This window comes from Dasypus novemcinctus, chromosome 23 (genome assembly GCF_030445035.2).
Source record: "Dasypus novemcinctus isolate mDasNov1 chromosome 23, mDasNov1.1.hap2, whole genome shotgun sequence".
NCBI classification, from domain to species: Eukaryota; Metazoa; Chordata; class Mammalia; order Cingulata; family Dasypodidae; genus Dasypus; species Dasypus novemcinctus.
Genome location: NC_080695.1, coordinates 26,777,594 through 26,803,705, shown reverse-complemented (window position 1 = coordinate 26,803,705; position 26,112 = coordinate 26,777,594). Strand labels below are relative to the sequence as shown.

At 38.8% G+C, this 26,112-nt stretch overlaps 1 pseudogene; it reads left to right on the top strand.

Moving 5' to 3' along the window:
- Window positions 1-1,374: 1,374 nt before the first annotated feature.
- On the top strand, window positions 1,375-25,323 carry LOC101415974 (NPC intracellular cholesterol transporter 2 pseudogene; annotated as a pseudogene).
- Window positions 25,324-26,112: the final 789 nt, after the last annotated feature.

Below are 26,112 nucleotides of genomic sequence, written 5' to 3'. Positions count from 1 at the left end.
GGCTGTGCCTGTCTTAGGTTGCCCTCCTCTGAGAGTCTTGCCCATCATTGACTACCAGCCAAGCTCACTGACCCTGGGGAGTTCCTTGTAGGGTTTTTGCAAGTACCAGATTATTAACTCATCCCATAGCATCTACTCCATGCAGTCTTTTATGAATGCAGTGCCCTAGGTCGGCATCAACAATGAGCAACAAGACCAATACATAGAGTCCTATTCCCAGAGATGATAAGAAATGTTGAGATTTCCACCAACTTACTGGGATTATACTTGTTAAAATGTGAAATCAGATCAGAAAATATATCCTTATCATCAGCCACATAAATCTGATTATGAGACATTTCTAATATCTTTTTCTTTGTAATTCAATTATTTCCAGAGAGATATTACTTTTATGGCCTAATAAATGATTCTTAATTTTTTCCCATACTATATCTGATGAATTATAGGCAAGGGGAGTAATACAAAAGTTGCTTTCATTCCCATCACATTTCAATCCTGTTAACAAGTTTAAATTATACAATTGATCTCCAATATGCAAAACAGCCAATTCTAAATCATTAACCCAATTATTTAACTGCTCATCAATATGTTCTTAACTGTGCCACAAATCCTAGCATTTTTATGCCAATCATGTACATATTGTTGTGTTGGTACTGTTTCATGCAAAGTTACCACAGCAATAGCAACAGTGTAATGATTCCAGTTAGTCCCAAAATGCTTATAATAAGCAGTCCAATAAAGCATCTAGTCCGTTTCAAGAATTCTTGTGCCATATGTAGCAGTAATTGACTCTCAGGAGATGACTGCCAAATCTGCACCATTCTTACAGGTATCCAGATGCCTTTTCTTCTTCTGGCCATCATTATTGTTTCTCCATCCTGCAACACACTTTCTGATAGACAAGTATACAAAGTACCATTTTCAATGAGTCATTCTTAATAGATATCTTACCAGTTATGAAAACAAATGGATCTCTAACATAGGCCTCAAGATGATATGTTTGATTAAGGGTCAAATACTGTCCTGTCTTATTTATATTTCCCAACCATTCATAAGTAGAGGCAATTCCAAGAAATATTTTCCACAAATTCTTTTGTAGGTTATGATAATGAGTGTCATTAGCCCAAAGGGTCGGTATCCATATTCCTTTGTAAAGTTAATGTGATACATGGCAGCAATTGCCACAGGTCTCAGTGAAGTATTTTAACCTCTGGCCATATCTCTACATTTCCCCCTTTTTATTTTTGTAAAGTAATGAATACAGCTTGGGTGGTTTTTTGTTGTATAACTCCTCGGAGGGTTTGTAGCATGCATCTGAGGGCTCATTTCTCTTAAGAGCAGGAGGGATCTGATGTCACAGTCATTGGAGTAAGCATGAAGGAACTTATGGGGGATGTCTATGAGCTGTTGGTGAGTAATGCAGCTGGAACTGCTGGGCTAGGCACCACAAGCTTTGGTACTCATAATGTTTACCTTTCTGGTGGAGTCACTCTGCCTTTTCTCAGGTTTCAGTGGTAGGGCCCTGGATTTTCACAAAGGCATCTGCATCAACAGTTCTAAAAGGGATATTAGAGGAGTGGGCAGGGACATGACAGACAGTCACCTGTTACTACTAGCAGGTATCTGGGATGTTTTCTTCATAGATTTGAGGGTGATTTACAACAGTCCATCATTTCTGTCTTGCTTTTAATATTTACAATCCACCGTTGGATAGGGATGGCAGTCTTCAGAGTGACCAGACACTATTAGGTTAAATCTTTCACTTTTAGCAGGGCTTCCCATGCTGCACATAATTGCTTTTTTATATTTTGCTTTTGGCATCCTTCCAGAATTGTGATTAAAACCCAAGGAGTACTTGTTTAGAACTTTGCTTTTGCCACAAACTCCACCCAAGCCAATATTGGTGCTTGTCGCATCCAATTCACAGACTAAATTAATGTCCACAATTTACCTTCCTTTTATTATCATTTAAAGCAGCTTGCTAGAGGTTTTCCTACTTCCGTGAAGGACTTTTCCCAATTAATACATACAATGGTTTTAATATTTAAGCTAAGTGAGGGATGAAAGATTTTTAGTATTTTAACAATTTACAAACTCTATTAACATGAGAAAACATTGTACTTTATCAATTACAGCAGAGAGTATAGTTTTGTTTTACCCGGAACCAAACAACATTTAAGAATTTGATAGAGCAGCAAGGACTTTGCAGCCTGTTCTGTTTGCCTAGTTCAGGCTCTTAAGATAAGATACTATTGTCTCTGATGTTTCTTTTAACTCTGACATTATGGTTAACATAATGTCATCAATAGGGTTTTAGCCACAGATTTCTTCTAAACAGCCAGATTCTTTGCCACAAGGCCAGGGCAGATAGTAGGGCTGTACACACAGCCTTGAGGAGGCACTGCAAAAATCTATTGTTAACTTTTCTACAGGTAGGAGAATGCAGGCTGGCTTGACTTGCCTAAGGTAATACCAAAGAAAGTCTTAGCACGTTTTAAAACAAAGTGATAGTGACATAGTTGGATATTAATTTTTTGCAACAAACTAGCAATATTTGGGACAGCTGCATACTATAATGGTGTTACTTTAATTTATGATAAGAGGTTGTTTCTGTGACACACTTTTTTATATTAATTAAAATGATAATTAACCATATTGTACTTTTGTTTAATATTATGTTGAAATATTAGTAAATTTATACACTTTTGTTTAATATTATGTTGAAATATTAGTAAATTTATACACTCGTAAGCATTCATATGAAACTTTTACTCATACAACTTTAATTAACAGAGGGTTAAAAAATCCTGTTAATTTTATAACACTTTTAAACACCCTCCACTCAACTTATAACATATTAAATTAACTCAACAATTACTTTAATTTTTCTTTCAAGGTAAAAGAACAAATCTCTTGTAGCTAGTTTGAAATTAAAAGCTACTTTTCAGGATTTGATTTTGAGAAAGCAGGTTTGAACATTATGTTCCTTTAAAAGAGATATGGGAAACGGACTTTGGCCCAGTGGTTAGGGCGTCCGTCTACCATATGGGAGGTCCGCGGTTCAAACCCCGGGCCTCCTTGACCCGTGTGGAGCTGGCAATGCGCAGTGCTGATGCGCGCAAGGAGTGCCGTGCCACGCAAGGGTGTCCCCCGTGTGGGGGAGCCCCACGCGCAAGGAGTGCGCCCGTGAGGAAAGCCGCCCAGCGTGAAAAGAAAGAGCAGCCTGCCCAGGAATGGCGCCGCCCACACTTCCTGTGCCGCTGATGACAACAGAAGCGGACAAAGAAACAAGACACAGCAAATAGACACCAAGAACAGACAACCAGGGGAGGGGGGAAATTAAATAAATAAATAAATCTTTAAAAAAATAAAAAAAAATAAAAAAAAATAAAAGAGATATGACCTTTTTTTCTTCAAACACCAAGGAAAGGATGAGGTTAAAGCACAAGAAGCTATTTTGATAAAAACAGCCTTTCTTTGTACACTGATTATTCAGGATAAAAACTTTTCATAAACTTTTACCAGAACAGACTAATTATATGAAAGACTTTGAGAAAGAACAAAATTTTTAACTTTGCATTAGTATACTACTTGATACTAAACCTTTTAAAACTTTATAGACAGACTCATCAAATTTTATTTAACTTTAACCATAAAAATTCTTTTTTCATGAACCTTTTACACTTTCTGTATTTATTCCAGTTTAGTCCCACATTTTACTTTTTCTTATTAACCAATTATTTTATTTTGGGACAAAAATATTTCCTGTTTCCTTAACAATAAAAACACATTCCATTAATCCCACATACATAAGTTACCAGGCAAACTTCTTACAACATATAATTACCATCAACACTAAACAAGCTTGTTAAAATAATGAACTTTTCTTCACTTTAAATACTTAGTAGCATGCAATACCAGAAACAGTCTTTCAGAAGCAAGTTGGCAGGGAAGGCTGGCTGCCGACAGGTTTTCCTGTTATAAAATTACCTTTTATTATTATATTATTAATTCAGGTTTTGTTTAATAATGACCTTCTGGAATTAGCCATTTAAATACCTTAATTTAAACAATGCTTCGTTAAACTTCTTATAATTATTGATAACCATATAATTATATTATTTTAAGACAAATTTTACCTTCACAGAATATATTCCCTTACTTAAAGTTACCACGATACCTTCTACAACTTGTCACATGCATTTAAGTCCCATGAGTTTATGAAAATTAGCCATCCTATTTTAGGACAAAACACACCCTTTTGAAAAATTTTATTAAATTTCAGTCAGCATTCCCACAAACTTTTAACCTTTTAAAATATTCATTTAAGTTTTACATCCTTCATTTTATCTTGTGAGGAAAAATAAACTATTCATTTCAATCTAGGTAAGAACTATTTTTTATGAAAAGACAGTAATTTTGTTAATCAAGACTTACAACTTTTATCATTGCAGAGATCTTATTAACATTTAAACTTATGTATTAATATAAGAGCTTTTTAAATTTTTGGCCATTGGAATAGAGTTCTTTTAAAAATTTTTATTTATTAATTTATATTACCATCTGGAGGTATTAAAATACACAGACATTGAACAAACAGAGAAGCACAAAACAATTACAACACACCAACAGAAACACACAGTTTACAATTGACTCATAATTCTTACTTTCTTACTTTTTTGGTATAGCTGCTTTTAAGTTCTCCATCATTTCACATCTTAGATTTGACTGTTTTTAAGATTTCTTCTGGAATTCATGTTGCCTGTAACATGCAAGCTTGTTCTTGGAAACATTTTTATTAGTAATCAGCAATCAGTTAAGATAACCTGAGTAGCATAAATGTAGTTAAGCTCTTATTTAGCAGTTTAGACAGACCGTTAACACACATTTTTTGGATTACTACTCTTTAAGACTACACGGAGACTTGAAATTCAGGAGTAAACTATTGATTGAAAACCAAAAATTCCTTTTAACACCTTGATAAAAATTTTGTACTAATTTTATTATTTTGGTTAAATAGGCTCAATCACAATTTAGCATGGAAACAAAACAGAACACCAAGGTTGCAGTGTTTTTCCCCTTTTCCAGTGGCTTAATTCTATTAACCCTCACTAGCCCACAGTTACATTGTCATGTAGACAACAGGGGGTTTGCAGAGTTGCTGCCAGAATAGTTTCCTTATCTCAGTTAACACTTTAACAGAGGGTTTTCTTACAAGCCTGATTTCACTAACAAGGACTTTATTTAGTATTTTTGCCTGTTTTAAATCTTTCAGTAACTTAAATGGTATGGGTTTATGATGGAAATCAATACCTCCCAGAGGGTTGTTTATATCTGGAGGTATTGGCTGAATAGTTACTGGAAATGCAGGTAACAATTGCATAGCCTCAGGATCTCCTTGCCTGGATCCTTGTAATAGACACCACATCATAGGTGTAGCAGGGGCCAGATTAGGCACAAAAACTATTACCATAAGGCATAACATCAATAGCATCAGAGAAAATTCCTGGTGCTGTAGGCATGGTGTTTACCTGAGATGGCTTAGCTGGACCTGCAGATGGCTTGGGGCAAAACTTAGGGAACACCAAAGGACTAAAAATACGTAGGTCAGACATTTCTGAGATCTCATCCTCCTTGTCCTTATTCAAAAAAGGATCAGTTTCCAGGTGTGACATAAAATAAGATTCCTCTAATTCTGCCTCATCCTGCCCCTCTTCATTTGCTTTATTTCCACAAGGATCTGTTTCTATTGGGTATTTGGAATATATGTTAATCTCTTCCTTATCTCCCTCAGATTGTAGTGGGTCTAATGCAGCAGCAATCTGTTGGCCTAAAGCCCAAACTGACAGGGGAATAGATTCTCCCTTTTGAGAGGCTCTGCATAGAGCCTTCATCACTTGTCTCCACTGTTTCTAATTTAAGAGATTTTTACTCTGTGGCTGAAACCATTAACAATGTTTTTGAACCAAAGCAAAGAGCTTTAACAAATCAGCATTTTTCACTGACACCCCTGTAGTATTTAATAAAGTTTTCAACACTTGAGAATACTCTTCCAAACATCCCGGTTGATTACCCATACCCAGATGACTTCGTGGAAATGTTATTTACTTACTTAATCTTGAAGACTCCAGTCAATCTGCTTTGGATGTCTCACTTGACCCTTGACAAGGTTTTTTCCACGGGTTCCCAATATGACTATGGAAGACTCACTTTTTTCAGACTCACTTCTTTGGGCTCCACCATTTGGGCCCCAGTTGTGGGAATGGCCGACCCGAAGGGTATCAGGAATGAAAGACAAAGAGAGATTGGGATCAGGAGGTCTGAGAGCACGAACTCATCAGACCCATCAGACAAGTTTATTAATTTCAGGGGCTTCCTTTTATACCCTGTCAGAGCATGAAAGCAGGCAATTATTCCTAGTTAGTTATTAGGATTACATCAACCCATTCCAGTAAAAGTAGATACACATCTAATGTATAGGACCTACATGATTACACCTCTGGGTACAAAATCACCGTGTTCTTTAGCACTATTCTATAAACAAGCCTATAAATCTTGTTGCTCACTTTGCCTTGTTCCACCTGACACGCATCTCCTTGCTGGCCCTGTGACCTGCACGTAAAGCCATGGTGACAGTATGTCTCAGTGGTCAAGGAAATAACTTGCTTAATGGAAACAATGTGCCTTTGTTTCCCACAAGTTGATATCTTTTTTCTTTTTTAATATAGGCATATATATGCTATAAGTTCATCTAAGCATTGTGTTGATGCATCTGGTAAGTTTTGGTGCATTGTAACTTCATTTTTGTTCATCTCAATTATTTTCTGATTTCTCTTGTGATATCTTTTTTGACTCATTGATTATTTTGGGGTGTGTTGTAGAATTTCCAAATATATGTGAGTTGTCCAAATTTCTTTCTGTTATTGATTTCTAATTGCATTATATTGTGATCAGAAATCATTTTGTATGATTTCAATTCCATTAAATATGTTGAAATTTGTTTTATGGCATGGAATACAGTCTTTCATTGAGAATTTTCCTTATGAACTTGAGAAGAATTTACATTCTGCTGTTGTTACATAGGTGTTCTATAGATTTTTGTTTGGTAGTTGGTTTATAGTGCTGTTCCAAAGATTTCTTTTTCCTTTTGATCCTTACCCCATTTGCTCTAGCCATTATTGAAACTAGGGTATTAAAGTTTCCAACTATTAGATTTGAATTATTTATTTTGCCCTTCATTTCTCCCATATTTCATTACTTTTCTTCTCTCATTTTTCTGATTTCTTTTATTCCACGCAGGGTTCAGTCCTCTATTCTTTTCTATTTTACCTTGTATAGTTGGAAGATGGATGATTCATTTGCAGACTTTCTTAACTATACTTTAAATAAAAGGCCTATAATATTTTTCTTGAGCACTATTTTCACTGTATCACAGTTATTTTGATTCACATATATAGTATTTTCATTATCATTCAGGTCAAATTTATCCTATTATCCACTGAAGTTTCTTTTTGACTCAAGCTTATTTAAAAGGGTACTTTTTGATATTGGGAAGATGGCAGACTAGAAAGACATGGGACTGTCTGCTCTCCCAGAAAAATAGCTATAGGACAGTCAGAAACGGCCTGGAAAAAATCTTCTATGGTTTAAGACACCAGGGAAAGGCTGGACACCACCCAAAAGAGAGGGAAGCAATGTAAAATAAATGCAGTGATAAAATTGAGTTAAAGGCCATAGCTGCAACTATGGGCAACCTCCCCCACCCTATAGACACTTTTGAATTCTAGGCCTCAGGGCCAGCAGCTATAGACAAAGGGGGTCCCAGAGATCCACCTCCCCAGGAAATGGGGAAAAAAGGGACACAGTGTAAGGCTGACTCAGATTTTGACCTACAAACATGAGCTGCTGTGTCCCATGAGCCCTTCCACACTGGACGTGGCTGTGCCATTTTTGTACTGGGAACTGGTAAGGGGCTACAGAGATTGGACCTTCTTGATCTTCCTCCGTACTGACTGGGACTGGTTGTTGAGGACAGAGAGGGGCATGTAATTATTTCCTACCAGGGAAAAAGGAGGGGGCTGCCAGCAAAGGTTGGAGAACTGACTCTGAGAAAGTCTGAATTACAAGGCTGTTAGCCTCCAGGCAGGATCCCCCATCACACTGATCCTGTCTGTGTTGCAGCAAACACACCACATCCAGGTACTGAACTGAGATGGCTGTCAAAGATTGCCATCTCCTGGTGGAACAAGGAATTGAATGTGATGAAATCAAAAGTAAATAAGAGAGGCTTTTTCCGGCCTTTACAGCTTCCCTCACAAAGGCCCTAGAAAGTGGGTCTGCAACCCATTACTGGGTCCAAGGCCAAACTTGAGCAGCTAACAGGCGCAATCCTAAGACTCAGGACAGATTGAACCAAGAATCAAAGAACAGCACTAACACATAGCCTCCTGCCACTAAATCCATATGCGAGAGAGAAAGTGAGAACCCGCATAAATTCACCATCCTAATCAGATCCCTAGACATCAGCAAAAAAAAAATCCAAGTCATGCCAAGAAAATGGAAGACATAGCCAAAGCAAAAGATACGTTCAAAGCCCCCCCAAAAAAACACAGGACTTGAGATGACTAATTAGTGAGATGCACAGAAATTTTCAAAATCAAGAACTTGAAACTAGAAAAATAACAGCAAACCAAGAAGCAAAAACAATAGAGAATATCAACAAAACCAAAAGCTGGTTCTTTGAGAACATCAATAAAATTGACATACCCCTTGCTAGACTAACAAAGAAAAAATGAGAGAAGATGCAAATGAATAAAATCAGAAATGAAAGGGGAGAATCTATGACCAACCATAGAATTTAAAGTGTACTTTTCAGTTTCCTAACATTTGGAGGCTTTCTAGTTATATTTTATCACTGATTTCTAGCCAGTCGTATGATGATCAGAGAACATATCTCCTGTGGTTTTGCTACTCAGAAATTTATGGGTACATGTTTTATGGCCAAGTTATGCTTATTTTTTGTAACTGTACCATGTGTGCTGAAAACAATGTAGCTTCTACAGTGGGTCAATTATATCCACATGTGCCTATAAAGCTAGTTTTATTTATTGTTCAGATCTTCTAAATCATTACTGAATTGTAATCTGCTTATTGAAGCAATTAATGAGAGGTGATATGAAAATCTTCCACTTTGCTAGGATGGATTTGAATATGTCTTCTTGTAGTCTTGCCATGTTTTCCTTTATGTATTTGTGGCCACAATTTTAAATTGTGATTTTTTTTTCTGGTGAATTGAACCTTTATTTCTGTGAAAACCCTCCTTATGTTTACTTTTCCCATAAATATTTTTGAGTGATATTACCACAATCAGAGCAGCTTTCTTTTGATTGGTATTTTAGTTATTTAGTGATTTACTTTAAAAATTTTTGTATCTTTAAGCTATGGATATATCTATTGTAAAGTGCATACATTTGTATTTTGTTCTTGGTGGGTTTAATATATTCTGACATTCTTCAGCATTTAATAAGAATTTTGATCCTTTTGACTCAATGTTATCCCCTAATATTTGAGTTTACACTCATTATTTTGTAATGTGCTTTCTATTTGCCCAAACTTTTCTGTGCTATTTTCCCTCTTTTTTTCTTTCTATTACTATCTAAATGATATCCTGTCCTCACTGTTTCACCATCAGGAGCCATTTGAAAACAGTTTGTTATTAAAGATACTATGTTTGATTATTTGCTTATGATGGTCTCCACTATCCATATCCTTTGCCCAACCTTCTTTCCCCAAAGACTTTTTTTAATTTTTAAAAGATTATTTATTCCCACCCCAACCCCTCCCCCCCCCATTGTTTTACACTCACTGTCTTCGTGTCTTCATTTTTTTTGGAGTCACCAGGACCCAAACCCTCGACCTCCCATGTGGGAAGGATGTGCCCAATCACTTGAGCCACCTCCATACCCTGCTTTTTGTGTCTTTCATTGTGTGTCCTTGTGTGGTCATTTTGTTGCATCAGCCTTTCATTACAGCCTCTCATCAGCTTGCTGACCTGCTCATCTTCTTTAGGAGTCACTGGACACTGAACCCAGTATCTCCTATTTGGGAGGCAGGTGTCCAAGGGTTTGAGCCATATCTCATTCCCTCCAATGACTTTAGGATGCATCGACAATTTGGGGCTCAAATCATTATTCCATCAACCATCAGAAGGTGGTAATTTGCTATTTCCATTATTCCTTTTACCCTCAAATCTTGGTAATCTCCTGTACAGGAGATTTCTCCTCTTCCAACCTCCTATTTAAACATTTAAGAGTATGGGTGACTCGTGGATACTTCTTTTTGCTGTTTCCAATGTGCTATAAAAACATTCTTGCCATGATTCATTTTAATGCTCAGATTGTTCTTATTGGGTCAGTGGCAGCTCCTTCAAGCTCATTCCTGCCTCTTCTTCCCACTCTTTTTAAATAACTTTATTTCAAATTCATAAAGTTAAAAAAACAGAAAAGGCAGCTCAACAAGTTATGGGAGTATAACTCCTAAAATGTTCTGTCTAGACAATTTAAACTCATGAAATTCCAACTACTAACTTATTTGTTCCTCTAGTGTCAAGAAAGATACACAGATAAACAGTTTACTTAAATGACATAGTCAAGGTCTCCTTATTGATAAACATGAAGAGAAATAAAAATGTTTAATCATTTTCATATCTTACAAAACCAAAGTGTTTGACTGAGCTTTGAATTTGACTGGTAACCTCAGCAGATGCCACAGTGACAAGTTACTGGTCCTGGGTGCATGTGAAGTGCTCTGTAGCTAGCCTACCCTGGGTTGGCTGTGCTGATGTTTCTTATACCCAAGGATAGGGTCTTAGAGCAGAGACTGACCTTGAAAACATGGGTTGAAAACAAAGGAATTCCATAGAGGAGAGAGGGACTCACAAAGCCAGGAGTTGGGTGGGGCATCGGGGAAGACATGGAAACCTGGGTTGGGAAGGAACAGAACTCAGAAGGTCTGCCAAGGTTCCAGAGAGGAGCTGTCCTTGGGATGGCATGAAGAGGGGCTCAGGGGGAGAGGGCGGTGCATGTGTAATAAGAGTGTGGGTGTATGAAGGGATGAAGGCAGGTGATTGGATGAGGGAGAGGGTTTAAAAAGCCCCATTGCCAAGGGAGTGGTCAAATAGGATAAGACTCAGAGGAAGACGGAGCTCTCATCCTCCTCCTGCTCCTGCAGATCCCTCTTTTGTGCTCTTTGTGTCCTGCTGACTTGCTATTAACTAGCCTGTTGACCTGCTAATCTACTGACCTGTCTCTGAAGCCTCCTACAAACCCTCTCCAGCATGCCCACCTGTTCCCGCCAGATTCCCAACCCCATTACTCCCACCCAGATTCCCATCCTCTATTCTACCCCCCCCACCCCATCCTCTCCCTACCCCCTCCCCTGTCCCACCTCCACTTCTGGTCCAGCATCCCTGGAGCTGCTGACATGGAGGCACTCCTACAGCTCTTCGGGATCCTCCTGCTCGGCTTGCCCTGGCAGGTGCCTGGTGACCCACCCACCAGTGTGAGCAAACATTGTACAAGCCTAAGTTCCTTCCTGTTTATTGGGCTGTTAAAATACTGTGGTTCAGGAATTCAATGTTCCTAGAGGTCTTTGGGCTCCAGCTCTTCCCTGGCAGACCCAGGACTCCAGTGCAGGTTTCTTAACCAGACTGAACTGCTGCCCACATTGAGTTCTGGGTCTGTGGCCCTGCTTGTTCCAGGCATGGGAAAGGCTGAAATGTTGGAAATGTTGAACAGCTAAGCTCTAGCTTTTAAAAGTAAGGCCCTCTTGGGAAGCGGATGTAGATCAAGTGGTTGAGCATCGGTTTCTCATGTAAGGTCCCAGGTTGCATCACAGGTACCTCTTCAAAATAAAACAAAATCACCAATTCTCATTGTGTGGCAGATTTAGCTCAGTGGTTGTGCACCTGTTTACCATGTACTAGGTCCTGGGTTCAATCCTTAGGACCTCCTTAAAATATGTAAATATATATATATATATATATAAATATATATATTATATAAATATATATATATATAAATCCGGTTAGCCTTTTTGTTCCTGGAAGCTCTGTTTAAGATCCTGCTTCAGGCTGTGCAAGTTTAGAGTTCATCCCGTGTGTACTTTGCTTTGTTTCTAGAATTACATTATTCCTGAATGTCTGACAACCCTGGGAAGGGTAGTACCTAATCATTGGCATTAATGCTTGTCTGTTAAAAAACCAAAATGTTGTCTGCACGCCATGTTTTCCTGTCTTGTGTGTGTGTGTGTGTGTGTGTGTGTGTGTGATCCCTTTCCTTCAGCTCCTTCAGATGACCTTTGCTTCTGGAGATTTCCCACAGGGGATCAGTGCCAACTGGTTTGATAGGAGCCCTGGGAAGTTGATCAGATGTGGAAATAAGTGGCTGTAGCCTGCTTGGATGTTTACAAGGAGGGGTGGGGAGCTTTGCAAGGAACATGATCAGGAATGGACTTAATTAATAGCCTCCCAGCATGAAATGTGTCACATGCAGACTGTTGATTTACCCAAAGAAGGATAGGTCCTTCTTTGATGTCCTTAGGTGTGTCCAAACATGGAGAAATACCCAGTTCCAACTGTAACAATTCACTTTAAAAAACAGCAAACTCTTTCTCCTACCCCTCCAAAAAAAAGTAAACAATGAAATTGGGAAAAAACCCATGAAGAGAAATAGATGTTTTGGGTTTTTTTTGCTTAGTATATCCCAGATTCCCAGGCAGGGATCTAGAAAAATCCAATGTACAGTTACACATAGGAGCAGAATCCTGGTCACTTCATTCAATGCACAGAAGAAACTTTTCCGTTTCTTTGAAGACTAACAAAGGAAAGTATTTCTTATGTGTAGATAACATTTACTCTTGGAACAATTGGGGGGGCAGGGCCTTTGCTGCATTTTTCACACAGAGGATAAGCTCTCTCTCTCCTGACCTCAACTTTGAGCATTTGGATAAATTCATGTTGTCTTGACTCCCACTGCCACCATCCCTTAAGACCATGGCCTCCTAGAGTTTTAAGGTCAGTTCTTACTCTCTGCACTTTTAGAAAGTCCATCCTCCAGGACCAGCCAGAGGGAATCTCTGTTTGAGAATGGTTCCAAGGTGCTTTGTTGGCATTAACTTCTCTGTCTTGCTCTGTTGTTCATTTGTTTGCCTGGCTTTGTCTCCACTAGAAAGGCCAAGGCTCTGTCAGGCTCTTGTCCATACTTCTGCTTTCCAGGATTATTTCCATGCAGGGGAGTGGCTCTTATTTACATGTCTCCTGAGAATTCCTTATAGAGAATTTGTTCTGTTGAAGCAATATGCTACTTGATTTTCCAAATCAAATTAATGATTCCTTGGCAGAGGTGATTTATAGATGTCAGAGTCACAGACCCGAAGGGTATCAGGAATGAAAGACAAAGAGAGATTGGGATCAGAGGTTCTGAGAGCATTGATTTCTCAAGCTCATCAGACAAGTTTATTAATATCAGGGGCTTCTTTATATACCCCAAGCAACTGTGAGAACCAGCAACTATTCTAGCTAACTATTCCCATAACTTCATTAATGAAAACACAGTGCACAGTGGATGAGAGTAACTAAAGCCTAAGATGTTCTATTATGTTATTGAAACAAGTATACTCATAAATCTTGTTGCCCAGGTTACTTGAGATATCAAGTCTGGGTTCTGCTGGAAAGGTATGTTTCCCAGAGAGATTAGCCACCTGCACGTACATCTCCAGGGATAGCATGACCCAGTGGTCAGAAAGTAACTTGCTACCATGGAAAGAGCATGCCTTTGTTTCCCACATTTCCCCCCTTTTTTTTAGTCAGGGTGGCTGTGCCTGTCTTAGGTTGCCCTCCTCTGAGAGTCTTACCCGTCACTGACTACCAGCCAAGCGCTCTGACCATGGGGAATTATATCAGGGTTTTAGCAAGTACCAAATTATTAGCTTGTCCCATCGCATCAACAACATAGTGCAGTCTTCGGCATACTTCTCATCCCAGGCAAGCAACAACAATGAGCAACAAGATTAATACACAAAATCCTATTCCTAATGCTGATAAAAAATGTTGAGACTTCCACCAATCTACTGGATTAAACTTATTAAAATGAGAAATTAAATCATTAAAGATATCTTTATCTTCAGCTACATAAATCTGATTATGAGACATTCTAATATCTTTTTCTGTAATTCTTCTATTTCTAATGACATATTACTTTTATGACCTATTAAATGATTTTTAATCTTTTCCCAATCAATAAACTTATTATTAGCAAGTGGAGTATTACAAAAGTTACTTTCATTCCAATCACATTTCAATCCCCTTAAGTTTAAATTATACAATTGATCTCCAATATGCAAAACAGCTGATTCTAAATTATTAACTCTACTGTTTAGTTCTTCATCAATATATTCTTGACCATGCCATAAGTCACTAGCATTCTTATGCCATTCATGCATGTATTGTTGAGTCTGCACTGTCTCATGCAAGGCCACGGTAGCTGTAGCGGCAGCTGCAATGACACCAATCAGTCCTAATATGCCAGCTATTATCAGTCCCACAAATTGCTTTGAGCACTTCAGGATTTCTTGAGCCATATGGAACAGCAGTTGACTTTCAGGTGACAATCGCCAAATTTGGTTCAGTCACATTTGAATCCACACTCCCCGCCGCCTTCGAGCCATTGTAATGAAATCTCCATTCTGTAAAAGTCTCAGACAAATAAGTATGCAAAGCCCCACTTTTATAAAATAGAGCATTCTCAGTTATAGTCAATTTTCCAACCACAAACACATAAGGATCTCTTACACACATCTGAAGATGATGAATTTGGTTTAAATGCAAATGCTGACCATTCTTGCTATTATTCTCAATCCATTCTACAGTAGGAGCTATTCCTAGAAAAACTTTCCACAAATTCTTTAGTTCATGTATAGATGTAATGTTATACCATGGAGAAGGGATCCATTTCCTTTTATATTTTCAAACACTATTATTTTTGGTAAAAATTATTTTTTGTTGTCCTTTACTATTTAGACCATACCAAATAATCTGTCATTATGTGGAGAGGGATACTCCATTGGGGCACTCTCCCACACTATTCCATAGGAATCATTAAAAATGACAGATCCTCTTCCCATATGGCACTCTTTCCATCCTTCTTTAGCCCTACTCTTTTTGCAGACAATCATAAGAATGATTTTTGGTCATAATTAAATTGTAAGGGGGAAATAAAGTCACAATAAACTGAGTATTATTATTTTTGAAGATAGTTATGGCCCGATTTTTAACATACATACAGGAAGGATGGTTACCAATGCATAAGGGTCGATAATCAAATGGTAATACGAGATTATAGATTCTTTGTCCTTCCTCATAGGGTTTAATTGGCAATAAATCATCAATTGGTCCAGGGAATATATGGATCTTATCCAGATATATATGAAAAAATGGATCTTTCCAGGTTAACACTCTAAGTAATGGGGGGTTAGGTATATAAGCCCAATAAGTGTAATTACCATGAGCTTCCTCATTACTTACGATCACCATCATCAGAAGTTGCAGGAGACCCCATCTTTTCATTCCAGGGTTTAATCCTCTTCACAGGTAACCAGATTTGTTCTCCATTTTCTGAAATGACAAGAGCATAGCCTCGCCCCCCTACTTTGATCCTGCCTTTTCCCCTTTCATTGCTTAAAATATCTTTCCAGAATATTGGTTGATCTTCATTTCCTGCATCCACTGTAGATGTTTGACATTTGCCAAAGTGACATTCCACAGGTGTCAATGAATTATAAATATTAAGAAAATTTAAAGTAAATAAAGCTTTTGCCAATTGATCTTTTGGTGTTATAATACCATCATCTCCCCCTTTTTGTTTTAAAAGCATAGTTTTTAGGGTATGATGTCTGTGTTCAACTATGGCTTGACCTGTAGGATTAAACAGAATACCAGTGATATCCTCAACAGCATATGTAGAACAAAAAGAAGCAAAAGACTTACTAGTGTAAGAAGGACAATTATCAGTTTTACTTTTCAAGGGGCATCCCATTACAGCAAAAGCAGACCATAAATGGGAGTGAACATGATGAAAATGTTCACCACTTTGTGCAGTAGCCCACAAAAAATGAGAGTAAGTATTAATGCAAACATGGACATATTGTAGTTTACCAAATGATGGTATGTGAGTAACATCCATCTGCCACAGCTGATTAGGAGCCAGGCCTCTGGGATTAGTCCCAGCCTGAATGAAAAGGCCCTGTAGTTAAGGGTCCACAGGAGGGACAGGTACAACTAATTTCTTGAGCTTGATGTTTTGTTAATTGAGGAAATTTATGTTTAAGTCCCTTGATATTAATATGAGTTAATGTATGATATTTATTGGCATCCTGCAAACATCCTACTAATAAATCAGCTCTTGCATTTTGGGTAGCTAGAGGACCAGGAAGGGAAGAATGAGACCAGATATTAGTAATATATATGGGTTGACTTCTTTGCGAAATGAGAACCTGAAGTTCGGTGAAAAGTTGAGATAATTCATTAGTAATAAAAATATGAGCTCTTTCAATATGAGCTACAGTCAAACACATATATTCAGAATCAGAGACAATATTCAAGAGTTTTTGAAACATTTGTAAAACCTTAATAACTGCTGAAAGCTCTGTGCATTGATGGTTGGGCTATGCACATAGCCCTGAAAAGCACTGCAAAAGTCTACTGCTGGTTTTTTACAGATAGAGGAATGCAGCTGGCTTGAGTTGTTTAAGAAGACACTAAAGAAAGTTTTAGCAAGTTTTAAAACAAAGTGATAGCAACACAGCTGGACATTAACTTCTTGCAATAAACTAGCAGTGTCTGGGATAGCTGCATACTACAGTGTTGCTACTTTAATCTATGATAAGAGGTTGTTTCTGTGACACATACTCTTTTATAATTATTAAAACCATAATTAATCACATTGTACTTCTCTTTAATATTATGCTGAAATATTGGTAACTTTATACACTCTTAAGCATTCATAGGAATCTTTTACTCATACAACTTTAATTAACAGAGGGTTAAAGGAAAGAAAAAAACTTGTTCATTTTATAACACTTTTAAACACCTTCTATTCAACTTACAACATGTTAAATGAACTTAACTATTTAATTTTTCTTTCAAGGTAAAATAACAAATTGCTTATAATAAGTTTGGAATAAAAGGCTACTTTTCAGGATTTAGTTTTGAGAAAGCAGGTTTGAATGTTATTTTCTTTTAATAGAGATAAAACTTTTCCTTTTTTGAACACTGAGGAAATGATAAGGTTAAAGCACAAGAAGCTATTTTGATAAAACAGACTTTTTTTTTTAATTTTTCAAAGTTTTTATTGAGATATAGTCACATGTTATACAATTTATCCAAACTGTCAACCAATGGCTTTTTTTTAAGATTTATTTTATTTATTTCTCTCCCCTCCACCCATCCCCCCTTTGTCTGCTCTCTGTGTCCATTTGCTGTGTGTTCTTCTGTTTCCGCTTGCATTACCCGGCGGCACTGGGAACCGCATCTCTTTTTTGTTGTGTCACCTTCCTGCATCAGCTCTCCATGTGTACGGCACCACTCCTGGGCAGGCTGCACTTTTTTCACACAGGGCGGCTCTGCTTATGGGCACACTCCTTGCACATAGAGCTCCCCTACCCAGGGACGCCCCTGCATGGCATGGCACTCCTTGTGGGCGGCAGGACTGCACATAAGCCAGCTTACCACACAGGTCAGGAGGCCCTGGGGATCGACCTGGACCCTCCATATGGTAGACAGATGCTCTATCAATTGAGCCACTTTTGCTTCCCAACCAATGGCTTTTATGTAATAAGTGTGGTGCATTCATCACAAAAAATTTTAGAACAATTTCATTACCCCTAAAAGAAAACTCCATACCCCATTAACAGTCACCTCTTAATACTTCTATCTTTTCCAGCCCTACATAACCACCAATCTAATTCCATCTTTAAAAATTGATTTATATTTACATTTTATATAAATGGAATGATACAATAAGTAGTACTCTGTGTCTGGTTTCTTTCACTTACCATAATTTTTTTTTTTTTTTTGCTTGATAGCAACATCCTGTAACACTAATTTACATTTGTTGTTTCAAAGAAAAACATATATGCAATATCCCCATATTCATATTTCATATGAGGTTTCAATATGCTATACAGTCCCATGTTAAAATTTTTAGCTTTCCTTCTAATAATACATAACTTTCCCTTTCAACCACTGTAATACCCATACAATAGCACTGCTCATTACAAAAGCTATGATGTGCTTTCACATTTTCTAGTCATTTCCAAAGATTAACAGCCTTTTTTCTAATGCTTCACAGGTTGACCCTCAGCTTTCCATTCTCTAAACTCCTTCTATTTTCTGATTACCCATATTGTAGTTATTAACTTCATGAGTATACACAATATATTTAGTTCATGATAGCGCAACCATTCTGTATTTGTACTTTTGCATCTGGCTTGCTTCACTCAACTTTCTTTCTTTTTTTTTAATTCATTTTTTAAAAAATATTACATTCAAAAAATATGAATTCCCATTCAACCCCACCACCCCCACCCCCCATTCCCCCCACAGCAACACTCTCTCCCATAATCATGACACATCCATTGCACTTGGTAAGTACATCTCTGGGCATCCCTGCAACCCATAGTCAATGGTCCACATCATAGCCCACACTCTCCCACGTTCCATCCAGTGGGCCCTGGAGGGATCTGCAGTGTCCCGTAATTGTCCATGAACCACCACCCAGGACGACTCCAAGTCCCGAAAACGCCTCCCCATCTCATCTGTTCCTCCCATTCCCCGCCCCAGCAGCCACCATGGCCACCCTTCCCACACCAATGCCACATTTTCTCTGTGGACCTTGGATTGGTTGTGTCCATTGCATATCTATGTCAAGAGGGGGCTTAGATTCCACACGGATACAGGATGCAATCCTCCTGCTTTCAGTTGTAGGCACTCTAGGCTCCATGGTGTGGTGGTTGACATTCTTCAACTCATGTTAGCTGAGTGGGATAAGTCCAATAAATCAGAGTGTAGGAGTTGAAGTCTGTTGAGGTTCAGGGCGTGGCTATCATATTGTCAGTCCAGAGATTCAAATCCCCTAAATATATCTTAAACCCCAACACCAACTACAATTCCAGTAAAGTAGCATGAAAGTCTTGTGAAAAGACATCCCATCTGAGTCAAGTTCCATCATGCAGAAACACCAGCTCCAAAGAAGGGCCAACTGACATGGCAGTGAACCCCATCTGCCATGACCATAGAACCCGTGGGTCTCTTTAGCCCTCAAAAGAACCAATACCTGGGGTTGTATCTACTTTATCTGTCTCTGAGACTCTGCTCAGGTGTGCATAAGGGCAATCCTTCTGACAACCTCCAGACTCTTTTTTTAGAGACTCATAGCCATATAAACTCATTTCTCCTTTCCATTTCCCCCTTACATTAAGTCAAACAGCATTTTAAAGTCATGTTATTATATGCAGACAGGGATATTCTGCTGATCTGCGTTGAACCTTTAATTCAAGGTCATTTTCTAGTTGCATCTTCAACTGGTATTTGGTAGTGATCCCTCGGTGCCAGGGAGGCTCATCCCCGGGTGTCATGTCCCACACTGGGGGGAATGCACTGCATCTACATGCTGAGTTTGGCTTTGAGACTTTGAGACTGGCCACATTTGAGTAACATGAAGGCTGTCAGGAGGAAATTCCCAGGCACAATGCTGCTCTAGGCCTTGTTCTTATTTCAGGCGTATAGGCTCACAAGCATAGTCATTAGTATCAGGGGCTCACTGTTGGACCCTCATTCCTTCCTGGTTCTTACCGTTGCACCTGGGGGACTGCCGCTGCTCCCCTAGGGACCATGACAGAGCCCCCCTGGCTAGTAACCCAGTACCCCACCAGCCGTTGTTTTTAATTGTTTCCACTATGAGTATGTCCAAACATTACCATGCACCCTGGACATATGCCCTGTATAACTCCCTGTCAACCATATATAGCCTGTCAATAACATCTCATACCAGTATTCCTCTGCTGCCATTGTTGAACCACTCTGTGATCCAAAACTTCCTGTAAAGCAAATCCCAATATAATGTCAGGTTCCCTTACTAGTAAAATGGAATATAGCGATGTGTTTAAAGGTTAGATCTAGATTACGTATTGATTTGGAAAAATTTCTACATCCTATCTTTTTCTTTTCTTTTTTCCTAATTATTGAGCTTCTACTCACAAGAGTCTCAGATCACAGTAATTCATATATACAATATACAGGACTCCCACATATCCACCATAAAACCTTTTCCCTTCCACAGCGATAATCTTTTAACTTATTCATATCATATTTACTGAAACTGATGTACAGACTCCAAAACAATAGCTTTCAAACAAGGTGACATCTGTGCTTACAATGTGGTCCATACTTTAGGATACACAGTTTTCTAAATTTTTTAGTTATCCTGTTTCACATTATGGTTTACATTATTAGTCTGTTGTCCCCTATGTGTTTTTGGTGTAATATTACATGTTTTATATTCATCCTCGTGTACTCTCGCAAAACTCTTCTCCTGCCCCCACATTTACCTTGGTTCCATCCATTCAATATCCATTTTCCCCTCCCCTTGGGGCCCAGAGTGACAGCCAATCTCCATTTCCCAAGGAGCCACGTCCAGAGATACTTGCAACAGTGTTCAGGGCCTGACTTGCTCAACTGCCCTAATGCCCTGGGAACCACCCTTTCTCTCGAGAGATACAGTTCCCTCTATTTGATGGCATTAGTCCTCCCCAGGATGTGGGTCCTCCCCAACTCTCACTTCTTGGGTCTCTACCCAATGGTACAACCCACCCTGGCAAAATGAGCATTCAGACATTCCCCAGGAGTCCATCCCACATCAGACCATCCCCTCAGAGCATCCTAAACAGGTAACCCTCCTAATTATATTTTGATACAATTTTCTCAGCATTTTACTCTCAACCAACACCTGACACTCTCCTATGTTCATATGTTGCCCCTCCTTCTCCCCAATTTTTTGGGCAATATTACCCATCCGCCCATCCCCAGTCCCCCTCAAACCTGCAAAGCCCCACCCAAAGGCAACCCCTTGCCCCCATTTTATCTCTTCTTTGTGCTCATACTTACCACCAGCTCATCATAGATTCCACCCCTGCAGACGTCGGCTCACATCCTTCCTCCACCCCCCGATTTCCTGTAAGCCTATTTTCCAGTCTCTAGCTCTCTGAGGCAGCTTGCTTATTTCAAATCATTGAGGTCATGTAGTATTTGTCCTTCAAATGCCTGGGTTGCTTCACTCAACATAAGGTTCTCAAGATTCATCCATGTTATCACGTGTGTTTGTAGTGTATTTGTTCTTACAGCCAAGTAGTATTCCATTGTGTGTATATACCACATTTTATTGATCCACTCATCTGTTGATGGGCATTTGGGTTGATTCCAACTTTTGGCGAATGTGAACAATGCTGCTATGAACATTGGTGTACATATATCGGTTTGTGTCCTTGTTTTCAGTTCTGCTGGGTATATACCCAGCAGTGGTATTGCTGGGTCATATGGCAAATCTATGGTTAGTTTTTTGAGGAACCGCCAAACTGTCCTCCAGAATGGTTGGATCCTTCTGCATTCCCACCAGCAGTGGATGAGTGTTCCCCTTTCTTCACATCCTCTCCAGTATTTGTATTCTTCTGTTCTTTTCATAGCTGCCAATCTTATGGGAGTAAGATGGTATCTCATTGTAGTTTTGATTTGCATTTCCCTGATAGCTAGAGATTTGGAGCATTTTCTCATGCTCTTTTTAGCCATTTGTATTTCTTCTTTGGAGAAGTGTCTGTTTAAATCTTTTTCCCATTTTTTAAAATGGGTTGTTTATCTTTTTATTTTCAAGATATATGAGTTCTTTATATATGCAAGTTATAAGTCTCTTATCAGATATATGGTTGCCAAATATTTTCTCCCATTGTGTGGGTTCCCTTTTTACTTTCTTGACCAACTCTTTTGAGGTGCAGAAGGCTTTAATTTTGAGGAAGTCCCATTTATCTATTTGTTCTTTTGCTGCTCGTGCTTTTGGTGTGATATTCATGAAGCCATATCCTATTACAAGGTCCTGTAGATGTTTCCCTAAACTGCTTTCCAAGGTCTTTATGGTCTTGGCTCTTATATTTAGGTCTTTGATCCATCTTGAGTTGATCTTTGTATAAGGTGTGAGATGGTAATCCTCTTTCATTCTTCTATATATGGATATCCAGTTCTCCAGGCACCATTTGTTGAATACGCCATTCTCTCCCAGTTGAGAGGGTTTGGTGGCTTTATCGAATATTAAATGGCTATATATATGAGGTTCTATATCAGAACCTTCAATTCGACTCCATTGGTCTGTGTGTCTCTCCTTATGCCAATACCATGCTGTTTTCACTACTGTAGCTTTGCAGTATGTTTTGAAGTCAGGAAGTGTGATTCCTCCAATTTCGTTTTTCTTTTTCAATATGTCTTTGGCTATTTGGGTCCTCTTTCCTTTCCAAATAAGTTTCATAGTTTTTCTAGTTCCTTAAAGAAGGCTGTGTTGATTTTTATTGGGATTGCATTGAATGTGTAGATCAGTTTTGGTAGGATAGACATCTTAATAATATTTAGTCTTCCTATCCATGAACAGGGAATATTCTTCCATTTATTTAGTTCTTCTTTGATTTCCTTGAACAGTCTTGTATAGTTCTTGGTGTATAAGTTCTTTATCTCTTTAGTTAAATTTATTCCTAAGTATTTGATTTTTTTATTTACTGTTGTGAATGGTATTTGTTTCTTGATTTCCTCCTGATCTTGCTCATTATTAGTGTATAGAAATGCTACTGATTTTTGCGCATTGATCTTTTAACCTGTGACTTTACTAAACTCATTTATGAGTTCTAGAAGCTTTGTTGTAGATGTCTCAGGGTTTTCTATGTATAGGATCATGTCATCTGCAAATAAGGAAATTGTGACTTCTTCCTTTCCAATTTGAATGCTTTTTATAATCTGGTTCTTGCCTCAGCACTCGAGCAAGTACTTCTAAGACAATGTTAAATATAAGGGGAGACAATGGACATCCTTGTCTTGTTCCTGAGTTTAGAGGGAAGGATTTTAGGATTTCTCCATTGTAAACAATGTTGGCTGTAGGTTTTTCATATATACTCTTTATCATGTTCAAAAAATTTCCTTGTATTCCTATCTTTTGGAGTGTTTTTATTAAGAAAGTGTGATGTATTTTGTCAAATGCTTTTTCTGCATCTATAGATATAATCATGTGATTTTTTTCCCTTCAATCTGTTTATACGGTGTATTACATTGACTGATTTTCTTATGTTGAACCATCCTTGCATACCTGGAATAAATCCCACTTGGTTGTGGTGTATAATTTGTTTAATGTGTTGAATACAATCAGCAAGTATTTTGTTAAGTATTTTTGCATCTAGTTTCATTAGAGAAATTCTTCTGTAATTTTCCTTTCTTGTGGTGTCTTTGTTTGGCTTTGGTACTAGGGTAATTGGCATCATAGAAGGAGTTAGGCAATGTTCCTTCTGTTTTGATTTTTTGGAATAGTTTCAGCAGGATTGGTGTTAGTTCTTTCTGGAATGTTTTGTAGAATTCACCTGTGAAGCCATCTGGCCCTGGGCTCTTCTTAGTTGGGAGATTTTTAATGACTGATTCTATCTCTTTGCTTGTGATTGGCTTGTTAAGATCATCAATTTCTTCTTTCGTCAATATGGGCTGCTTATGTGTTTCTAGGAATTTGTCCATTTCCTCTGAATTGTCATTTTTGTTGGAATGTTTTTCAAAGTATCCTCTTATGATAGTCTTTATTTCTGTGGGGTCAATGGTGATATCACCTTTCTCATTTCTTATTTTGTCTATTTGCATCTTCTCTCTTTTTTTCTTTGTTAGTCTCACTAAAGGTTTGTCAATTTTGTTGATCTCAAAAAATCAGCTCTTGGTCTTGTTCATCTTTTCAAGTGCTTTCTTATTTTCTTTCTTATTTTTTTTCATTTTCTTTTTAGTTTTTATTGTTTATATTTTCAATTATTAAATGAATAAAATAAAATGATAAACAATTGAAATATATCATTATATAATTGAAATTTATCATTTGCATATGAACATACATAAACAATAAGTGTAGGGAAGCAGATGTTGCTTAACTGATAGAGCGTCCGTCTACCGTATGGAGGGCCCAGGGTTCGATCCCCAGGGCCTCCTGAGCCATGTGGTAAGCTGGTCCACGTGCAGTGCTGCCGTGCACAAGGAGTGCTGTGCCATGCAGGGGTGTCCCCCATGTAGGGGTGCCCCACGTGCAGGGAGTGCACCCTGCAAGGAGAGGCGCCCGTGTGAAAAAAGCGCAGCCCGCTGAGGAATGGCGCCACACATACGGAGAGCTGACGCAGCAAGATGGTGCAAGAAAAAAGAGATGCAGCTTCCTCGCGCTCGCTCGGTGCTTGGCAGCGCTGCGTTTCCTGGCCCCTGCGCTCTTGGTCTTGGCGCTCAGCGCCGCCGCCCTGGCCGAGCCCACGCACTTCTTGGATTGCGGTTCTACAGTTGGAGTTTTAAAGGAACTAAATGTGAGCCCGTGTCCCACTGAGCCCTGCCAACTGCACAAAGGACAGTCTTACAGTGTCAATGTGACCTTTAGCAGCAATGTTCAGTCTCAAAATAGCACAGCTTTGGTGCATGGCATTTTGTTCGGAGTTGAAGTTCCCTTTCAGATTCCTGAACCTGATGGTTGTAAAAGTGGAATTAAGTGTCCCATCCTAAAAGATAAAACCTATAGCTACCTGAATAAACTACCGGTGAAGAGCGAGTACCCATCTGTGAAACTGGTGGTGACGTGGGAACTTCAGGATGACAAAAAACAGTCTCTCTTCTGCTGGAAAATCCCAGTAGAGATCACCTCCTAGAGCTGTTTGATGCCAATATATCTGTCATGGGGTGAGAGGGCATGGCTGGGGGCGTGTGGGAGGAAGTGGCGGAGAAATCAAGTCTGAAGCCAAACCAGTGCCATTGACAAAAGGAATTTCCAGATTGCTCTTTTATGCTCCTCAACCTCCAAAAGCATCTAAGGTCCTGTTTCCTGAGAGCTCAGAACTGGTTCCCTTATTATACCATTTGTAAAGGTTGAAGGGAAGAAGAGAGAATAAAACTGTAGGACTAAGGGATTATCTTCCTTTTTTTTTTTTTTTTTTTTGTTTGCGGCCCAACTACATAGAACCTGAAGGAAGTTGTCTAGAGAGTTTGGATAATTTGCCCTCCCTCACAATGGACTTGGTGTTCCAAATCCAAACCACATGTTCTTTATCTTCAAGTGCCTTACTGAGTTCACTGCATTTGACCAAGAAGTCTGCTGACTCCTGAGAGCACCTCCAGCCCCACTGCTTTGACCACAGAGACTCGCTATCCAGTAGTATCCAGTATTTCATTGGAGGTGAATTGTTCTACGGCAGAAATTCAACACTAATTGGCTGATTCTCTGTGGTGGCTTTGTACCTCCTTTTCTAACTTAGGTGGCTTTATTAAATGCAACACTTGTTTAGCAGATGCCTGGTTTTTTAACAGCATTAACTTGTGGCCTCTTTATGCAGCCGGAAATGTGCCATTGAATAAAAACTTGTCAGTCACGCATTTGCCTTTCGGCTGAAGTCACCTGCTTCTTTCAGACAGTCGTTTCTCCAGGTCCGTGGCAGGCAGGCCCCCGTTCCTGGTGGAAGCCCTCTTTTGTGCTGATACTTGGTCCCATAGTGCACTGAAGACCTGACTCTCAGAACTGCCTTTTCTGCCCTTTTTACCCAGTTAGACCTTACCTGACTACTTGATATAAAATAACTTTCTTTTGCCTTTTATTGCATAAACTTATGAGATTTTTGTTGCTGGAGCCACCATGCATACTTGAAAGAAGTAAAGAAAGCAAACATTACCTAACTGAAAAAAAAAAGAAAAAAGAAAAAAGAGACGCAGCTTCCCAGTGCCGCCGGATAATGCCAGCGGATGCAGAACACAGT